This window comes from Coenobita brevimanus, chromosome 76 (assembly GCF_032717465.1).
Source record: "Coenobita brevimanus isolate Jiangsu-jjx chromosome 76, ASM3271746v2, whole genome shotgun sequence".
NCBI classification, from domain to species: domain Eukaryota; kingdom Metazoa; phylum Arthropoda; class Malacostraca; order Decapoda; family Coenobitidae; genus Coenobita; species Coenobita brevimanus.
The window spans coordinates 11,400,450-11,417,221 of NC_137029.1; the positions used below are offsets into that span (position 1 = coordinate 11,400,450).

The following is a 16,772-nucleotide window of genomic DNA, read 5'->3' on the forward strand; positions in this document are numbered from 1 at the left end:
ACGTGGGTGTAGGTGTTGGTGGGTAGGTATATGTGGGTGTAAGTGCTGGTGGGCAGGTATATGTGGGTGTGGGTGTGTCGGTGGGTGGATTAATGACCGATGGGAGAGTAGATGAAAGGTTTGTCAGAGGAGTGAATGTTTGGGTGGATAGGAGGATGGGTTGGGATGGTTCGTTTTGGGTGCGGATGAGCGGATGAGTATGTGACTGTTGGGTGAGCAAAAGGTGGGCTGTTTTGAGTGCATGCATAGGTAGGTGTGTGGATGTATGGATACAGGTCGGGAATGACAAGGTGCGTGAGAGGATTAAGGGTTGGATGGACAAGAATTTGGTGAATAAAAGAAAAGCTTGTTGGATGAGGGGATGCTTACGTGCATGTGTGGGTGAGGATGGCTGGATGCACTGGTGGGTGGGATGGTGGATGTTTGTTAAATGAGAAATTAGTGGGTGGGTGGCTAGGTGAGTGGGAAGGTGGGTGTCTCTGTGGGTACTTGAATGTGGGTGTAGTTTTGACTGTTCATGGGTGGGTGGGAGGACTGATAGGTGGATAAATGAATTAGATGGTTGAGTGGGTACTAGGGTGTGGGTGCCAGTGGGGGTGGGTGGGTAGATGGTTGATGGACTGCCAATTGAGTTGCTTGGGGAAGATGTTTGAGCGGGTGTGATGGTTTTGGTGGGGGCATGTGGGTAATTTGGGTTGGAGGGTGTGGGTGAAAGAGTGTGGGTAGGTAGAGGGATCAAAGATGGGAGGGTAGTTGAAAGGTTTCCTGGATGAATGGATGCTTGGAAGAATGAGTGGGCATTTGGATACATGTGTGGTATGGAGAATCAAAGAGTGGTTAGATCGTGGATAGGCAAACAAATGAAAGGTGGTTTGGGGTGGCTGGGTTTGTGGGTCAGTTGGGAGTTAAGAATATGGATGTTGGGTGTAGGTGTATGTGTGGGGAGGTGCAGATGGCCGGGTGGGTTTGAGGGCGAGAGTAGGTGTATAGTGGAAGGTGGGTGGCGGTATGTGTGGGTGGGTAGGAAGTTTTAGGTTCGGAGGGGTGGGTGTATGACTGATGGATGAATAAATGAAAGCTTTGTTGGATGCTTGGCTATTAGAGTGGGTCGGTGGATGTAGATGGATGGGTGAGTGTTTGATTGGTGAGTAAATATAGGTTTATTCACGGAAAGCTGAATGCGTGGGTGGGTGGATGGGTGGGTGTGGATGCTGAAAATGGGAGAGTGAAGGATGAATGTCAAGGTGATGAAATGAGGGATGAATGGATGGTTGATAGGCCAGTGGATACAGTTTGTCGGTTGAGAGGATTGGTGGGTGGATATATGAAAGGTTTGTTGGATGATTGAATTTTCGAGTGTAGCGGATGAGTTGATTTGTACTCTGTTAGCTGACTGTAAGTTGAGTTGGTGAGTGGGTGGGACAATTGTTGGGTAAGTGAGTGAATGAGTTAGGGAGAGAGAGGAGAACTGGGAAGAATGATGAGAGAAGCTGATGGGTGAGGTAATGAAAAGTTAGCTGGGAGTATGAGTGAAAACCTTAATAGATGAGTGTGAAAATAAAATATTTGTTGGATAAGTGACTGTTTTGGATAAGTGAGCTGGTGAATGAATATGGAGTTGGGATGATGCGTGGGTGAGTAAAAGCAGATCTCGATGAGCGGGAAAAATGGGTACGAGTATGTGGATGACTGACGGATGAACATGAGGGGAACAGGTTGATAGTGTGAGTAAGAAGAATGGCGTGTGATAAGTCAATAGCTAATGGGTGATCAAATGGATATATGGAAGAGTGGTTAGGGAGCTGAATGGTTGGGTGTGATTGAACTGATTTAGGGATGTGTGTGTAAGTGGGTCGGTGATTGGTGGATGGGTGGGTTGGTGAATGATTTGTGACTGGTGGGTAGGTAGGTGAATGATTTGTGACTGGTGGGTGGATGGGTGAATGATTTGTGACTGGTGAGAGACTGATGGGTGACTGATAGGTGGGAGGGTGACTGGTTATTGGGTGACTAGTGGGCTGGTGGGTGTAGAAAATGTGTGTGGGGGGGTGGGGGGTGAGTGGGTGTAGGTGGGTTGCAAAGACGAAAGGAGATTGAGGTGTTTGATGGCTACCCCTACAAGAGAGTCACAAAGCCCACCACCTCACCATTACCTCCGCTCTCTTCTGATATCGGTCTTTGTAGGACGAAACCTCACCAATAGACACAGGGACACAACACACCATTATCATCATGTTTTTGTATGATGAACTTCACTACTAGAGTCAAGAAAAGAACAAACCATTACTGTTATGTTTTTGTAGGGCGAAACCTCACCAATTATGTTATATTTTTTAATAAGGAACTTCGTCACTAGATACAGGGATACAACACACCATCATTACTAAGTGTTTGTGTGATGAGTTTCAGTATTACACAGGCAGAACACAACATACCATTACTGTCATTTTTTCCATGAAGAAGTACGCCATGACACAAGTGGACACAATCCACAATTATTTTGACTTTTTTTTAATGAAAATCTCCACATAGGAGAGAATGACACCACAATTTTTTCCCTGTGTTTACATGAGAAATCTCTTCAATGGACATGATTAGTGGAAAACAGGGACTGAATGGGTTATGATGGTTATTTATTTGTTTACATGTTTTTTTCCTGTTTTCACTACGTAGCTTTATTAGGCTGTTTACGTGACAACATAGCATATCATTACTTATGTTTTACATAGACATAGTTTTGTGGCTCTATTTTCATAACTAGCAAAAATCTATGTATTAACCAAAATATAAATTTGTATTAGTATTTTTTTTTGTACCTTCATAATATTATTTACTTCCATTTAGTTTGCATTCTTAATCGTGTTCTACGTTTATCGCAGTAAATGTTTGTGCTCTAGCCGTGAATATGTAGTTTGTTTTAAATTTAACAATTTCACCTGCATATCAACGTTTGCATAAAGCAAGAACCATGACTCCCGAAGTGCAGTCTTAATTCCATGATTTTCTGAATAGGTTTTAGTGACGCAAGAAAAACAGCGAATGAAAATATTTAGCGAAGATTTCATACACACTTTTTTTCTGAGGAGAAAAAGTTGACTGTGGAGCGTGTGGGTGAGGGCACAATGATGGTGGGGCTCGCCAGAACGTATACTTACAGTACTGCACGAAAAAAATATAATGACCCCAACTTACCAAAGGGTTGTGTACACTTTCCATCACGAATATACCTGTATTTTGCCTCGGGTACAATTCTTTTCTCACACGTACCCTAAGAACATCACAATTGGTATTTTGTCAGCATTACCTTCAGGTTCAGTTCGAAATGTCACTCTGAAACTTAGGGTAACAAGTAAAGCAATATGATTCCTAGTTTTTTATCCCCACTCTTCTTCCTCCTTGTCATTATCACCACCACCACCACCACCACCATCATCATCATCATCATCGCCTTCGTCGTCACTTGCCTGTGTCAGTCGACTGAAAAATGACGGTCTTTTTCACTTTCTTCACCCTATCCTGTTAGTTGTCAGCTTGTTCTATTCCAGTTTCTCAAATTTACAGACTTATTCTCCACTTGGTTCACTACTTACCTCTTCTTCTCACTTCATTACTGAATTTTTGGTCCATCATTCTTTCTTTCTTCAGTTCCAGTTTAATCATTGAAACTGTGACCTGCCCATGGTATTATCTAGCTGTCGGTTATGAGGTTATTTCTTCTAATTTTGCTATTTCTCCTATCGAAGAAGCTGTAGTTGTCTTAATATGCTTGCATGTGATACCTGACACTGTCTTTTCCATTGTTCTCTTAGCACACCAAAGAGTACATTCTAAGAAACTGCTAGGAAACAGGCTTCTGACCCGTACGCTACGATGAAAGGAGACTGATTATAGAATTTTGTTGTTAAAGAGAGGTCTATAACTCATCAGTATTATAGCTTGTTTACCAAAAAACCTACACTTCATCCCTGTTCACGTTATTTCATTTTCATAGAGACTGAACTACTTGTCCTACGTACTATATTTTTCATCATACTGTGTCACTTCATCTGCAACTTACTGGAAGGACCTGAGTATCTTTACTATGCACTCTAGAAGTGCTACAGATAAACTAGTAAGGAAGTGCTAAGGAGTCTCCCAAAAAAACGAGAAAATAATGAAACGTTGATTTCCAAAGGCAGCAAAAAATAAACACTTTGTACACTTTTACTTGGTTACAAATTGCCATTCCTCTGTATTCACTGCTTAACTCTAAGAAAAAATTAACACTGGAGCATGGTGCCAGTCACTGGTAAATGCAATAGAGACGTGGGGCCTCAGTACCATTTTATTCCGCCACTGAGCTACGGGAAATTATATGCAACGGAGAAAAATTTCCTTCAAGTTGCCTCTTCAGTTCGATTACAAATATTTTTCTTATGATCTCAAATTTATTTTAGTCACCTTTCAAAATAAATCTGTTACTAAGGTAGGTAATTTAGACTATAAGCTAACCTCCTTTCGAAAAGTCTATCCTAAGCTGAATAATATCGTCTAATAGCAGTCCCGATAAAACAAGATTAAGTTTTCTGTGTGAAGGTGTTAAGATGGATGGATGGTGTTTGTTGTTGCTTTTGTACTCAACCTCAGTCCTACCTGGCCCCCCAGACCCGTCGACCGCAGGTAAGCAACTGCGCTATCGGGTCGCCCCATGGGTTCCCTATATGGCTGAGGCTATGTCTGCGTCTTAGTGTTGTTTGTGTTGTACAGTGCTTCATAATGTGGGGTATGCTGTGTGGACTTACATATATTCTACAAAGCAGGGCACGTGTAATCAGTAATTTCCCCAAGCCAACGGCCATACCACGTTGAGTACACCGCTTCCCGTCCGATCAGCGAAGTTAAGCAACGTTGGGTCTGGTTAGTACTTGGATGGGTGACCGCCTGGGAACACCAGATGCTGTTGGCATCCCTACGTGTCCAGTGGGGTTGGTGGAGGATTAGTGCCCCTCCCTGTAAAACAGTTAACTCTAAGCCATTGGCCACCCCGTCTGGGATACATGGCGTCTGGCAATGATGATGATGATGATGACATAAAGGTTGGTAACTGACGAGGGCTTGTTGATGTTCTGATCTAAGCCTGGTTAGGTGAATGATGTATAGTACGGAAGTGGATTCTCCAAGGCTGACGATAGTACGGGCCAGTCCAACCTTTAGAATGGACAGTCTGTCTCCGCGGAAGTTGACATAATGACTGACAGTACAATCAGATTTCTTTTAGCAGAGATATATCTTAAATCCACTCGTAGATTAGTCTTCAGCCATGTCGTTCCTATGACGTCTCTTACATTCTTTTTACCACCGGACTATTTCAGGCAACATTATTTTTAACTCTAGTGAGGGAGGTGTCCATCAACGTTGTACCTAACCCTTAAAGATCAAGAAGTTTCTCCTAATCACAATAAAATCATCTGAATGTGGCAAGAATAAAATACGCCTTAGTAGAGACTATCATCACAATCTCTCCTTGTTAGTATCGTTCTTCCGATCTAGAAGATGTTATTTAGTTTCGGAAACGTATGTTAATGGAGCTAATGAGGGCATTATCTGCCCTATTTAGTTCGAAAAGCCTCCCTTACACCGAATATATGCCTCAGGAGAAAGGAAAAATAAAAGTAATCAAGAAGACATCGCCATAACATATGCCTTAATCCCTTTACACGGACAGCCTATAAGCTTAATATATTCCTATTTCCTCCATCTGTTCATCTTTAAGTAATGAAATGCCTCCTGTATTGAAAGGGTTACTGAGTGATACTGCTAACCTCTCCAGCTAAAAAGAAGTTTCTCCTAAGTTGTATATAAACGTTTGGAGATAGCAAAATTGTACTAAAAATTAGCTGGTAGGCGACGATGGCCAGCTCTAAGTGGACCAAGCTATGTCAGCGACTGGAAATGAGTTTCGGTACGAATAATAATTGTAAAATCACTCTCAACTCTGCTTGTTGACAGCGCTGCCAGTGACCGGAAGTAAGTTTCGGGACCAAAGCTCAGTCCTATAAGAAGGTAGTTCTGGACAATATCCCATCCAAGATTCATGGCCCTAGGTCACTAACCTTCAGAGCCTTAGCATTTCGCGCGAGGAAGGTGGTAATTTTAGCATTTTTCATATTTTCTGCGCTTGATGACCTCTGACCCCTGACCTGGCGGATATAGGTCATGCATGCACAAAGCACACTTGTAGTACTGATTAACGTCTATAGTCATATAAATTTTCATTCAGTTCCATCCACCAAGTTCCTTAGTTCCACAACTGTGGAACTAATGAACTTGAAATTCGCGGAATGGCCCACCAAAGGTATAAATTCTAGGCGGCGCTACCACCGACTGGAAGCGAATTACAACACACAGTGTCATTTTTGTGTTGAGGTACTCCACCCAACAATCAAGGCCCTGGCTTAATAATCACCGGAGCCTTAGCATTTAGCGCGAACATAATTGTTTATCTATCTGTCTATTGCCAGACGTCTCAATCCCGTACGGGGTGGCCACCAAAAATCGCCTCCACGTCGCCCTGTCCCCAGCCATCTCACTGCCCTGCTCCCAACTCACACCCCCCTCTCTCATATACAGTACCTCTCCACCCCATCCCTCCATCTCATCCTCTGCCTCCCCTTCCCTCTCCCCCCTCCACCTCACTCACATACACTCTCCTTGTCAGTCTCTCATTCTCCATCCTCTCCACATGGCCAAACCACCTCAGTGTGTTCTTCCTAATGCTTCCTATCACATTCACATCCACACCACAACGCTCCTTTATATCCTCATTTCTCAGCCTGTCTCTCCATGTGACTCCACAGGCTCCTCTTAAATAACTCATTTCCACTGCTCTCACTCTTGACTTGTGTCCTTCCAACAACGTCCAAGCTTCACTTCCATATGTTAGAGTTGGAAGTGAAGCATAATCGTGATTTTAGCTATTCTCACCATTTTCATATTTGATAACCTTTGACCCCTGACCTGGCCAACGTACCACATAGGCCTAAAATAGAAAGTTTTAGTACTAGCCAATATCTATAAGCATGCAAAATTTCATTCGGTTTTATCGAGCTGCTGCGGAACTAGGGAGAAATTTTTGAAAACTGGTACTGGTTGCTAGGGATGCTGAGGCCAATCTTCGCAGGGCTGCCACTTTAAAACAACAGGAGAAAGAGGAAAATGGATGGCACACGTCCTATAGGGAATAGCCTCAAGATTACGCCTAGTGGACTGAAATCTTTCTACGCCCATTACTAATGATTCTACATCCCAAAATGTGAAAAGTATAAAAAAAGTGGTTTTCGGCCGTTGCTAGGCAACGAGAAATTGCCTAGGAACCAAGTCCTTGCGGACACAACTAGGTTGTAGGCTGGTCACTGTGTCCAAGTTTGGTCAAAATTGGTTAATTCTGAAGGGTAGAAGTGCCTGCAACAATTAAACAAGAAACCAAGCACGAAAACTTGACAAATAATAAGGGCAGCATGTGCTGGCCAAGAAGAAAGATGTCATCACACTGAATGGCTTAAGAGAAACTCAGGGAATGGTAGGGAAGGAAAAGAGAGGATGACCCAAGGAAACGGAATAGCATGAAACAGAGGAAACAAGAGATAGTACGAAGATATGAAGAAGCGAGAAAGAAGGATAAAACAGGATAGAACACGCAAGATAAAGCAAGTATGAAAAGAAACCGTAGAACTGGAAATAACGAGAAAGACTGACAAGGATACACAGAACAGGAAATAGGGAAATGAATAGAAGAGGAATGATAATGAAGAAAAGCTAGAGTATGAATGACAGACTATAAGAACAAAACAGGATAGAAGAACCATCTAACAAATAAAGCAGGATGGATACAATATGATACAAAAGATGAATACAACAGGAAGAATGGCAAGAAAAGATGATACAGGGCGGTAGAATAGAACAGACAAAACATGACCTGACTAGACTAATGGGTAGGTGAGACAGGTGAGGGGAGAGGCAGGTGTAGGTGAGCGGGGATAGGTGAGATAAGGAAAGGTGTGGGTAGGTGGGATAGGTGTAGGGGGGCCAGAGAGTATGAGTGGGATAGATGGGACGGGAGGCAGGTATGTGTGGGTGAGAGGTGGGGAGAGGAGAGTAGGTGTGAGTGGGTTGGATAGGTGGGAGGAAGACAGACTATGGGTCGGCGTGATAGGTTAGGAGGAGGGCAGGTGTGGGAGGGTGGGACAGGTGAGGGATGGCAGGAGTGGATGGGTGGAATAGATAGGACGAAGGGCAGATGCATGTGAGTGAGAGTTGGGGAAAGGAGGGCAGGAGAGGGTGGGTTGGGTAGGTGAGAGAGGGTAGGTGTGGATGGGTGAGACAGGTGGAAGGGAGGGCAGGTGTGGGTGGGTGGGATAGGTGGGGAAGGAAGGTGTATGGAAAGGTTAGGAGGATGAAACGGGGGTAGTGTAGCACTGAACGGAGCTGAATCAAACACCACGTAGAGGAGAGGATGAGGAGACATGGAATCAAGTAATTAACCGTCGGGTTGCCCTACTTACTCTCAACAAAATAATATCTCCTGGCGTTAGCTGGAACAGAGGATCTGGTTCGTTCCACCCATAAGAATGTTATTGGGGATAACTTTTAACATTTAGGCTGCTGTGTTCACTGTCAAGCTTCTAAGCACTCCCAGCTGAGATAAACTGTTGGAGTGAACTGGAATAGAGGGTTTGAGTTGTTCCAACCATGAAAAGGTTAATATTGACAATGTTAACACTCTCGGCTTTCTATAGTGACTCTGTTAAATTAAACAATTGGAGTTTACTAGAACAGAATAGTAGTATTGTCCCGATCAAGAGGTGTTAACCCTTTCTGCAGGAGTACGTAGTCTTCATATCAATCGTGCTGCTACAGGACTTTTCTCAACACAGGAGAGACTTCTTACACCGAACAGGTTAATGAATTGCTGTGTTCAATTCCTCCAGTACGATAAACCTCTCTTCAGCTCAATAAAATCATAGGAACGTAACTGACAAAATAAGAAAATCACATCCTTTGGCTGAAGGAAATTAGAACTGAGAGCTTGAAGGGGTAGCAAAGCCTCCAGTTTCCAAGAATCATTTGCAAAACCCAGGATGAGAGAAGAGCATCAGTGGCTCCTTTACTAATCTGCAGAATGAGTGTTGTACCGTGATATAAGAGCTAACCACTTTTTTCACTTTTTCGTATATAACCACTAACCACATTCCTGTTAACATCAGAGACTTTACATCATTTCTACCATACCAATTTGCTCTGAATATTAATTCTGAACCCCTTTAACACTGACATCTTGATAGAGTGTATTATTATTGTTAACATACGAGTACTACATCATCCCCTACAGAGGACTCTCCTATTTAGAAAGGAGTTGACATAGACCGAAACAAGCACTTCCAATTTGTAAATCTACCTTAAGCTTAAGAGAGTCGCCTGGAGACAACCGGGATAAAAAGCCACTGTATTGAAGGAGTCTGTTTTTTCATGTACAGTACATTTACATATATTTAACATCTATATGACTTGCATCATTAACACTCGTACACACACACACACACACACACACACACACACACACACACACACACACACACATACATACATATATATACCTATATATATATATATATATATATATATATATATATATATATATATAAATAGATAGATAGATACACACACACACACACACACACACACACACACACGGAAGTAATTGGAAAATCAATCGCTGAGAAAGGGGTGTTACAAAATCTCGTACGGAAACAAGAACACGACCTAATAAATGGGAAAGAGACCACAGGATAGGGGTGAGAATGTTGAGGTAGGAACTAAACTTACCCAGGAAGGTGGAATATACTGTATGAGGTGACGTAAAGAAAAGGTCAACTCATAATGAGTAAGGATAAAATTTGAGTCAATTGATGGCGAGATCTAGATTTTTTTTTGTTTTTTGTTAAGTTTTCTGAAGTTTTTCCTAGTTTTTTCCTTTTCGTTTTTCAGAGATGTTCTAACGCCTTCTGAGACCAAACTGAGCCAACAATGTGAATTTGTTTTCGACAGTACTAAATGAGGGGGATATGGGACCATAGGAACACTAAGTAAAGATGTGGTGGTATAAGGCTCAGGTAAATCTGTATGAAGGAAAGCTAAGATGCTAGCAGACAGAGATAAAGGGAATTGAGAATGATATGGCAAAGATAACATAGCTGGGAAAAAGATTAGCTGGTGTGAGAGTAACATCAGGTGACGGCCGAGAATCAAGATGGCATGAAGCGAAAAGGAAGTGACATGAAGGGATGAGGGGCTGGTGTAAGGGGAAGAGCTGGCGTGGAAGATTAGGTGGTGCAAGGGAAAGATAACGTGGTGTGAAAAGACGAGCTGGTATGAGGGGAGGATGAGGGCGTGTGACAGGAAGACGAGATGGTTTGAGGGAAAGATGAGGTGGTGTGAGGGTAAGATGAGGTGGTGTGAGGGAAAGATGAGGTGATGTGAAAGGAAGTTGAGATGGTGTGGGGGTAAGATATGGTGGTGTGAGAGAAAGATTAGGTGGCATGAGAGAAAGATGAGATAGAGTGAGCGGAAGATGAGATGGCGCGGGGGGAAGATGAGTGACGTGTGAGGAATACGGCAGTGTAAAGGAACGATGGGGCGCTGTGAGGGAAAGATACAGGGGTGTGAGGGGAGGAGGAGGGAGTGTGAGAGGAATATAAGGTGGCACGAGAGAACGATGAGGTGGTACGAGGGGGACATAGGGTGATGGATAAGAAATAAAGCGGTATAAGGGTTAGATAAGGCAATATGAGGTACAGATGAACTACGTGGAGCAAAACCAAGAGGGGGATAGGGTGGACAGGGGCGGGGCGGGAAGGTGTGGTAGCATAGACCAGGTCGATTCAGGGCGGGACGAAGCGAGTGGAAGAGGGTGGAAGGGAAGAAGGATGGGACAAGTTGGGTGGGGCTGACTGAGTGAAGGTGAGGAGGGAGGAAGAGGACAAGGAAGGGAGGGGTTGGCATGGTAGAAAAGTTAGACAGAAAAAGGATAGGAAGTAGAGGGGCGGGTAGGGACGGGGTAGGATAGGGGTTGTGCAGGGTAGGACAGGGTGGCGCATTGCAGGGAAGGATAAGGTGGGCAGAGCACGGTAAGATAGGGTGGGATGATGCAGGGCAAGACAGGATGGGATAGGGCAGAGTAGGACAGGTTAAGATGGGGCATGGTAGGACAGGATGGGGTGGTACAGAATAGGATAGGGTGGGGAAGTCCAGGATGGGGTGGAGTAAGGCACAGTAGGATAGTGTGGAGCAGGAGAGGATAGGAGAGGAGGTGAAGGGGTATAGCAATGTAGGATGGAGTGGCCCGAGGCAGGGTAGGATAAGGAAGGGCGGGGTAGGGTAGGATTGGGTGGGACGGAACAAGGTATGGTATGAGAGAGAGAATCGGGGCACGGTAGGATAAGATGGAGTGGGGTCGGGCAGGGTATGATAGGGAGAGGCGAGACAAGGTAGAAGAGGGTGGGACACGACAGGGTAAGATAGAGTGGAGCGAAGCAGGGTTAGATGAGGAAGGAGGGATTGGGCAGAATAGGATAGCGTAACTGGGAGGGAGCAGAACGTAGAAGGGTAGGTTGGGCACTAAGTGGTAGGATAATGCAAGAAAAGATAGGATGGAACGAGATAAGAGGTGGGGATGCGGGACAGGGTAAAACAGGGAAGAACGAGGAAGGGTAGAATAAGACGGGATAAGACAGGACATGAAGGGGCGTGGCAGAATAGGATAGGGCGGGGCGATGGACGGAAGGATAAGATGGGGAGGGATAGGAGAGGACAAAGAGAGGCGGAGCATGTTAGGATAGGGCGGGGCGAATCGATTGAGAGGCGGGGAGGAATATGTCAGTCTAAGCGGGACAGGATCGGACGTGTTGGGGAGCTGCGGGGTGGGTACATCGACTGAGGGTGGAAAAGGTACTGGACAGGGAGAGAGAGGCAAGAAATAGCAAAGTTGAGTAGGGTGAGGCCAATCAGTGCAGGTGGAGAGGGGTGAGTGGAAAAGGTGGAAGGATTGAGAGAGATAGAGTGGGAGAGGACAGACTTGGGTAGGGTGATACAGGTCGATTCAGAGTGGATAGTGTAATAGGATAGGTAGCGACAGAACAAGGTTGGGAATAGTAGGGTGGACCAGATCAGATCAGGGTGGGAAGAGGTGGGCGGAATGAATGACTGGATAGCAGGAGACGGGGAAGTGCGAGATAGTGTAGGGTAAGGTAAGACAGGGAATGGTAGGGTAGGGTAGGGTTGGGTAGTGCAGGTTAAGGTAGCACAAGAAAGGGGAGGGTAATGTACGGTAGAGTACAGTACGGTACGGTAAAATAAGGTAGGGAGGGCTAGGGTAGAGTATGGTAGGGTAGGATAGTAAAAAGCACGTCAGTTTAAGGTGAAGAACAGTAGGTGGAAGAGGTGACTCAAAAGGTAGAGGCAAGATAGGATGGAGTAGGTTAGGTCGATTCGTAGGGAAATGAAAGAAGAGGGAAATGTTGGGATAGGGAAAGGCGAGGCAGAATCAGACCTAGTTGGTCAGTGTGGGTGGAGTGGTTGTAACTGGGTGTGTGGAATGGGAGGAGCAGGGTAGGGGAAGTGGGAGAAGGGTGAGTGGAGTGAGTAAAGGAGGATGGTTGGGATGGGGTGGAGCAGGATGGATGGAATGGGTGGAATAGGATGAAAGAAGTACGAAGAGCAGACTGGGAGAGATGAGTGGAGCAGGGCGGGTGGAGTGGGTGGAGCAGGGTGGGTGGAGTAGGTGGAGCAGGATAGGTGATAAGGGTGGAACTGGGAGGGTAGAGTGGGTGGAGTGGATGAAAAGAGTCGATTCAAGGAAGGGTGGATGGAACAAGGTGAGTGTAGTGGATGGAAAACGGCGACTCAGGGAGGAGTGGGTGAAGCAGAGAGTGGAGTGGGTGGAGTGACAGATCTGTACCCACGGTCGCGCAACCAAGTGAAGGCACACTTTGTCTAGGACACTCACTTGTGACGGAGGGCTAGCAGAGAGGGAGGGGTGGCTGATGGGGGAGGGATGAGGTATATGAGCGGAGGAGATAGTATGAGGGGAAGATGAAGGGATGTTAGGGAAGCTGAGGTGGTATAAGGAGAGATAAAAGGATGAGAGAAAAGGAGGCTGCATACAGGAGAGATGGTGTGACGTGAGGGGAAGATGAGATGGCGTGAGGGAAGATGGGGTGGTATAAGGGAAATTCTTCCACTTAAAATACAGAGAAGGTACGTGAAATCCATCCAAGACAATTTACCTATCAACAAAGTTCCAGGCCCAGATGGAATTCCGCCAATTTTTTTGAAAAAATTTTCCCCAGAACTTGCCTCAGCTCTTGCTAAATTATTCAGACTGCATACGTACTTCTTCATTCCCTAATTCATGGAAAGAAGCCAATATCCACCCAATTCCAAAGAAAGGAAGTTCCTCTGACCCCTCTGATTACAGACCAATAGCTGTCACATTTTCTCTTGGTAAGGTTTTTGAAACTGTAATTAATAAGCACATAGTTAAACATCTTGAATCCAACAACTTAATTAGTGACAGACAATATGGTTTTCGCCAAGAAAGATCCAGCATTGACATACTCAATCTCCTGACTCATACCATCCATCAATCAGTTGACTTACATGAAGAAACTCACGCAGTAGCCATGGATATTTCTAAAGCTTTCGAATGAGTGTGGCACCGTTCCCTGTTGTCCAAACTTCCTTGCTATGGACTAAACTCCTTTGTTCCTTTGATTTCCTCATATCTCAACAACAGAAAAATAAGAGTAAAAGTAGATGACGTATATTCGAATTTTCACTCAATTAACGCCGGCGTGCCGCAGGGATCAGTTCTGGCACCAACCCTGTTCCTCGTTCATATTGATGATCTCTTATCTGTTACCCACAATCCCATCCATTCATGTGCAGATGACTCAACAATTCATAGTTCATTCACACTCAGACATCCATTTACAACATCCATTTACAAAGTCTGATATCTGTATCTCTCAACTCAGTACAGCCATCTCTTTAAACAAAGATTTATCAACGATCAGTGAATGGGGACAAAATAACCTTGTCTCATTTACTGATAGTAAAACTATATATATACAGTTTACTAATAGACAGATATTGCCAGAATCGTATATTACCTTCAGTGCTATAAATATTCCCATTTCCAAAAGTATTGAAATTCTCAGCGTCTCGCTTAACAATGCTCTCAGCTGGATCACTTGCTAAAACCGCCTCAAAGAAACTTGGATTATTGTACAGAGTCCATAACTTCTTAACTGACAAGTAGTTAGCTATAATTTATAAGAGTCATGTGCGCTCTCAGTTTGAGTACTCATGCTCACCCTTGTGGAATGGATGTGGAGAGGTTGCATTAAAACAAGCAGACAAAATTCAGAACAATTATTAATAACCATGCTATTAATAATAAACTACCTCCCCTACAAGTACCAAGAAATGTTGCGTCCCTTGCATTACTTTACAGATATTTTTATGGCAAATGCTCAGACGAAGTTGCGTTCATTGTGCCACCTCTCCATGCCTTCCCTCGTGCTACACGGGCATCTGGCAGCTCTCATGACTGGACTGTCACGTTACCATACAACAGAACTTCTGCCTATCAGAATTCTTTCATTCCCCGAACTGCATCTCTCTGGAACTCGCTTCCCCAGAGTTGTTTCCCTCCAAACTTCAACCTACAGCTGTTCAGGTCTAACTCTTACAGATATTTTATGAACAGAGGACACTAGTAGTCTGGTGCATGGATTTTTTTTACTCATTTGTTTTTCCTTCCTTCGTTCTGTTATTAAAAATATATATATATATATATATATATATATATATATATATAGGGAAGATGAGGGGTATAAGGGGAAGATGAGGGGGTATGAAGGAAAGGTGAGGGGGTTTAAGGGGAAGATGAAGTGGAATAAGAGGAAGATGAAGGTTGTAAGTGGAAAGTGAGGGCTAAATATATAAATATAAATATATATATATATATATATATATATATATATATATATATATATATATATATATATATATATATATATATATATGCAAGGAAGAAGGAACCAATGGCCAGGAACCCGCAAAACGTTCCTTCCAAGAAATAAACAAAAACAATACGAATGAGAGCCAAATTCAAGATCCGCTCATTTCGGAGTGCCTGGACACACTGCGTTTGAATGACCGGAGATCATAGGATGTAGGGAATACAGAGAGAGACAGTTCCAGAGTTGATCTGTTGCATAAATGAAGGGCTTGGAGTAACGGTTAACTCTTGCACTAGAGAGTTGTACAGGAAAAGGATGAGAGTTTATTGCTAGACGGGAGCTACGCGACAGTCGTAGAGGTGGAGGGATGCAAGCAGATAGTTCAGAGGAGCATTGACCACTGAAGTAGCGATAGAAAAGAGACAAAGATGCAACAGTGCGGCAAAGAGACTGAGGTTTAAGGAAGCCAGTAAGAGGAGGAGAGTTAATGAGACCAAAAGCCTTTGACTCCACTCTATTGTATGTGGGGAGCCTGCCCACACATGAGAGTTGTACTGTACGCAGAGGCGAATAAAATCCCTGTATAAAGTCAATAACTGTGCAGGGGAAAAGAAGTTACGGAGTCGGCTTAGCACATCTAATCTCTTGAAAGCTGATTTTACAAGAGATGTAATATGATCTTTCCAAGACAAGTCCCGAGAGAATGAAACCCCAAGCATGTTCAAGGATGATGCAGGATTAAGCTGGATATTAGTGGGTACTCCTGTGGAAGATTTTGTCGGGTTGATAGGTGAAAGAACTGAGTTTTTGATGCATTAAAAACAAGATTATTTTTACCCCAGTCAGAGATTCGAGCCAAGTCAGTCATTAGGTGTGCCGTAACCTCATCCCTTGTTTGTTGAAGTAACCTGCTGAGATGGACGTTAGGAGAACCGAATGGAAAGGTGAAGGGTCGAATCATCAGCGTATGAGTGGATAAGGTTAGATGTACAGCTTAGAAGGTCATTGATGAGTAACAAGAAGAGAGTTGGTGATAGGACAGAGCCCTGAGGAACACCACTGTTGATAGATCTAGAAGAACGATGGCCCTCTACAACAGCGGCTATAGAACGACGAGAAAGGAAGCTAGAGATGAAGGCACAAATAGGATAGAAACCATAAGAGGGACGTTAGGAAAATAAAAATTTGTGCCAGACTCGATCGAAAGCCTTTGAGATGTCAAGTGCAATGGCAAAGTTTTCGCCAAAGTCCCGAAAGGAGGATGACCAGGAGCCTGGAAGGTAGGTGAGAAGATCGCCAGTGAAGCGTACCTGACGAAACCCATACTGACGATCAGAAAGAAGGTGTTGATGGGAAAGATGCTTTAATTTTTTTGTTTGTTGTGAATTGACTCGAAAACTTTTGAGACACAGGATGTTAAAGCAATTGGACGATAGTTAGAGGGTTGGAAATGGTCACCCTTCTTTGGGACTGGCTGAATGAGAGCAAACTTCCAGCAAGAAGTAAAGGTACACGTTGATAGATAAAGGCGAAGACAATTACCTAGGCAGGGTGTAAGCACAGAAGCACAGTTCTTGAAGACAACAGGAAGGACTCCATCAGGCCCATATGCCTTGTTAGTACTGAGGCCAGTGATGGCAGAAAATACATTAGCTGAAGAAATTTTAATATCAGCCAATAGGAAGTCAGAATGGGGAAGTGATGAAGGAACAG

At 44.0% G+C, this 16,772-nt stretch overlaps 1 non-coding gene across 1 annotated transcript; it reads left to right on the forward strand.

The window, feature by feature from the left end:
• Nucleotides 1–4,826: 4,826 nt before the first annotated feature.
• Nucleotides 4,827–4,945, forward strand: LOC145408298 (5S ribosomal RNA). Its single transcript, XR_013898890.1, has one exon. It is a non-coding gene; the product is annotated as a 5S ribosomal RNA (ribosomal RNA).
• The last annotated feature ends 11,827 nt before the right edge of the window (nt 4,946–16,772 follow it).